Source organism: Uloborus diversus, chromosome 9 (assembly GCF_026930045.1).
Source record: "Uloborus diversus isolate 005 chromosome 9, Udiv.v.3.1, whole genome shotgun sequence".
Classification (NCBI taxonomy): domain Eukaryota; kingdom Metazoa; phylum Arthropoda; class Arachnida; order Araneae; family Uloboridae; genus Uloborus; species Uloborus diversus.
In genome coordinates this window covers 79,068,190-79,073,339 of record NC_072739.1, presented here as the reverse complement: position 1 = coordinate 79,073,339, position 5,150 = coordinate 79,068,190, and positions in this window count along the sequence as shown.

Genomic DNA, 5,150 nt, shown 5'->3' with positions numbered 1-5,150 from the left:
TTAATTCCTTGTACGATTTACAACTTACGATTCAATTTATTAATTTTTGATTGAACAAAAGGATTTTTTTTTTTTTTTTGAAAATATCATTTGATGTTAAACATATATATATATATATATAGGGGCGAACTGGCTAACTTTGGCCCAGTCCGGCAAAAACATATTCTGGCCCACCATTGCAAAGTAAGAAATTTAAATTATGTAGGAACCTCGAATTTTCCTACACAGAGGAAAGACATGGAGCTGCCACCCTTGCCTGTTTTTTCAAGTTTCTATACCAAGTTTTAATTTTAAAAAAAAGAAAAAAAAAAGGTTGAATTTATAAAGTGTAAGATAAGAAAAATACTGAGATTTTTTAAATGCTATTTATAACTTAGAAGGAAAGATGGACTTCTATAGTTACAACACAGGGAAAAGGGGGGGGGGGGGACAAAATCGTAAGCTGTCTGTGGGGAATAAATTTCAGAAAAATGGTGATATTACAGGGACTCTCTCTGCAAAATTTTCATAGTTTAGTTCTTAAAAAATGCAATTTCAGTCAGCCTTTGGTAACATTAATGAATTAGGAAAAATTCTTGGGCTCTTTCTTTAAATTTTTCGATAAAAGCTTGAAAAACAGAATTGAAGACTTGGGGGAAGTCTTGTTGCCCCAAAAGTAAACACAAAGCTCAGGATTCTTTCTTCAGAAAGTGTTTCAAATTTGGGGTGAGGCTTTCAAAAATGCTCAAAAATGGGGCTTTAGGGCCCTTTCCAGTGAACTTTTTAAAATTGGAAATGTAAGTTTTGGGCTAGTTTAGAGACGCTAACTGAGAGGGAAAGGGAAAGATTTGAGGATATCCCACGAAGTTTTTTGAAACTAAAATCTTAAAGGTGCAATTTCAGGTCATCTTGAGTAGTAACATTGATGGGCAGGGGGTTTGAGGACACGAACACGTTCCTTAAAATATTCGTAACTGAAAGGCAAAAAACGCATCTCAGGCTATCCTGAAGGACGTTAGGAGAAAGATCAGGATTCGGAGGCTGTGCCTAGAAATTTTTTGATATTGCAGTTTTGAAAACGCAAGTTTAGGTAACGTACGAAAATCCACCGTTTAATTATCGAATATTTAAAAAAATGGAAAAGGAAAAACTATCCCTTGAATAAACGATAACCCAACCCTTGGTGTAAACTAATCATTTTCTTCGACTAAAATGATTAAATACTCTTTAAAAGAAACCTAAAAACAATTCTTTGCAATTAAAAATTTTTCGTCAAATAAACAAGAAATACATTGAAGTATGTTAACAGTAGCTTTGAATATAATAATCCTGCAATTCTATTGTTTATCGCCAAACGACTACGTAACCGTAACCCAGTTGAATAGCGAGCGAAACGAACTCCGATCGATTAGCGGTTCGATTTTTTGAACGAAAACGTTTAAACGATGATTTCGCTCTCTAACTGAGCATTGGTTTCATTAACTATTGTTCCACCCGTACCCTTTAATGACATTCATGGGGCACTGCCTGAAAGGTTGAGAATCTCTGAACTCCTCTGTATTAGAAGATCGTTTCGTTTTTGCTTCTATTCTAGCAGAGGAAGATTAAAAATGCAACAGGAGAATGGAAAATTAAGGATTGTAGACGTTTTAAAAAGTAAGGGTTAATTCCTTCAATCTACCGAAATTGCCACCGATATCACGGGGCAAATTGAAGGGAAATGTCTCCAGATTTCCTTTTAAAGAATTTTGATTTAATGCAGTGGTTAGCTTAATCGCACAAACTGAAAAATTTTCTTTCTGTTTGCACTTTTGCCTTCTATTATTCGTTTATTGAATACGAAACACGTCTCTTCAATTATCTCGAAACTCATTTCGGCCAATACTTCCGTTTACCTGCCTGCGGCAGAGAAGTGCTCACCACATAGACTTCATAAACTTACATTACCTCAATGAACGATCGCGAAGCGATAGGACTGGTCGTGCCAAGATTTTTGATATCAGCATCAAGTTAAAATTTTAAAACTTGGGAAATTATTAAGAATAATATAAAATCAAAAGAAATAAATTGTAAAATGGTAGTCTTCCACCGAAATTGGGTGAGGGGGCAACTAATAACTGTAATGTAAAAGAAAGGAACTGTTCATGAACTTTTGACATCTCTGCTGAAAATCGGAAGAAACGATTTTCTTGCGTCGAACTCTTTTAACAAGCTTTTAAAAATTAAATTTTCAACTTAATATTTCTGGCCGAAGCCAGGACATAATCGGTAAACTTTATTGTTTTGGGAGCAGAATTTAGAAATGTTTGGTCAGTGCGCTACTTTGGAGATTATTTAACAACATAAATTTCGCTTTTTTTATTTTCGATAAATTTCACCTTTTTGGGAGTATAATATCTTGCAGGATTTCATAATGGGAGCAGTTTGGCGCAATTGGAGCAGATGTTGCACCCCTGCTATTAATTTAATTACCAAACAAGATCCTCTTCATACGCATTCGGCAAAAAAGAGTTCATTTAAAGAACAACTCAAAGTTTCTTCGCCCACTTTTTAGATCGCTATTAAATACGCTTCAAATTTCCCTGCTTGAACTGTTATCATTATATTTTTTTAAATGTTCAATACGGAACAAAAGATTGTTCTCATTGGAAAATGGGTATGAGGCAGGTGTTCTAGTAGATTTTTCGAATTGTGTTTTCTTTGAATAGATTTATTACTCAATTAATTATGGAGGGAAGGGGGTCACACAGACCAACAATCGCAAATTTACCCATTCCATACGCCCTTCTTAAAATTTAATAACTTTAAAATACATTTTGAATTAATTTAGTTCAAACTTTCATTGTTAGCAGTATTTTTACCTACCAATGCATTAAACATTCTTTCGATTTTATTTATTTTTTATCTCTTATTTTAACTTTTATGGTCAAATGAGAATGATGAAAATTGAGTGCTTAATTATTTTTTTTTTCCTTCCTTCTAACAGGTTACATTTGAAACTCCTCTACATTTATGATTTGGAAGTAATCAGTTTTGAATCATCAGTTAAAGAGTTAAAAACATTATTATTAGCTCTGAATTACATTGCTATTTTTAATGCATGAATTCAATGATAACTAGAAGATATTCTTTTTGATGTAATACAATCTTGATGTGTATAATCTTCAGGGAACTAAAAAAAAAAAAAAATCTTAAAGCACATGGAAATTTAATTTGAATGATTTTTACATTTTGACATATCAGCTTATTATTACAGATTTTTTCATCACTATGTTATTTGATTTATTGTTTTGGAAGTAACTATACACACACAATATATATATATATATATAATATACATATAGTTTAATAACAGGGATGGCCACCTCAGGGGGGTGCGATCTTGCCCTTACGGGGGCACCTTTGAGAATAAAATAATTGCCAGCGCATTTGTCAATTAGCAACACACACATACACATTTGTCAATTGTATTAAATGTGAAATACCACAAAAAATAATCAGAATCAATTGAAAAATTAAAATGGTTATCGTAAATTACACGGAAACAAGTAGAAACACAGTTATGTGAAATAATTCGGGATAAACAAACGTACGCACATATGATTACACGTTTTCTTCATGATGTAACTTTGTAAAAAAAGTACTAAACTGTTTCAGAGTACAATAATTATGCTGCCATGTGCAGGTAAAGGGCAGTAACTGCAATTTTTTTTTTTTTTTGCAGTTTTGTCATCTATTGTATGTTGTTGTTATTGTACAAAATTGTTTATTTGGTTTCTGCTGAAAAAAGGCAACAAAAAAAAAAAAAAAAAAAGAAAAAGGTATGACTCAAACATTTCTCTGTTGTTAATATTGAATCCATCACACATTTCTTCAAATATCTCAAAAACTCATTTTTGCAGATACTGCCATTTACCTGCACAAGGTAATATGATAATCTACACCTAACTTTTCTATATAGTATGATTGCATATTCATTTATGTTTTATTTATTTATTTACTTTTTTGTAGCAACAATGCAATGACAAATATTTTGAACATTTTCTTCTACATTCAAGTTCTTTTGACCTTCATTATAAACATTAATTTGAGTATTTCTATCCTTATTTCAATATTCCATTACTTTCTATTAAAAATTTCAAGTTCCATAAAAATCTACTTATTAAGTGATTTTTGCTCGGAAATATTTCAAGGCGAGAACATCAAGGAACTATAAGTCTGATATTTTATATGGAAAGGTAGGATATTATTTATGCTGTTGAATTCAATCCTGTGTATTAATACACAGGGTGCAGCAAAAAAAAAAAAAAAAATTAAATTTTGACATCTTGAATTCAAATTATGTTTTTTGCAGTCAACGTGTTTTTTTTGCGTGTGTCCAGGCATGTGTGTACGTAGGCGTGTATGTTTGTGTCTGTGTGCAGGCATGTGTGTGTATGTGGGTGTGTGTATATATGTGTATGTGTGCAAGCATGAGTGTGTGGGTATGTGTGTGTGTATGCGTGCGTGTGCAATATATGGACACAACCTGGAGACTGTTTTTGCTGGAGGAGCAGCATCGTGAGGCCGGTCAACGATGGTGCTGCAGAGGGAGGAGGGAGGAAAATAAAATCATAGCACGCCAAAAACAGTCAAGGGAGAACAATAAGCAATTGTGATTGCTCAAAAAAAAAAAAAAAAAAAACCTTAATGTGAAGACGTTTTTACTATTATATTGTGTGTGTGTGTGATTTTCAGAAATGAAGGGCCTGGTGCAAAAACGTGATATGCCACATGAGTTTTTTTTTTTCTGGTAGGCCAATTTCCAACTTTTGAAAAATTCTACAAATATTTTTTTATAGATATTCTATATTCTGAAATACTAAAACCAGATATATTTTTCTGACAATGACATAATCCATTGTCATGTTTGTTTCAATTATCAAAAAGCAGCATTTAGAAAAAGAAACTCATTTTTTCAAAAGTGTGGTGTAGCACGTTCTTGCCCCGAGCCCTTCAAATATATTTGTAGAGAGAATGCGAAATTGAAGTACTAGTTTTTGAGGGCATCCCATCTAATTTTGAAGAGAGATTTTGTTAAAACAAATGATGTTATTTTTTGTATTAAAGATTTTTTTTGTTATACCTGATATTTGTATTTCAAATAAAAATTCATATTTTATGATAACTCT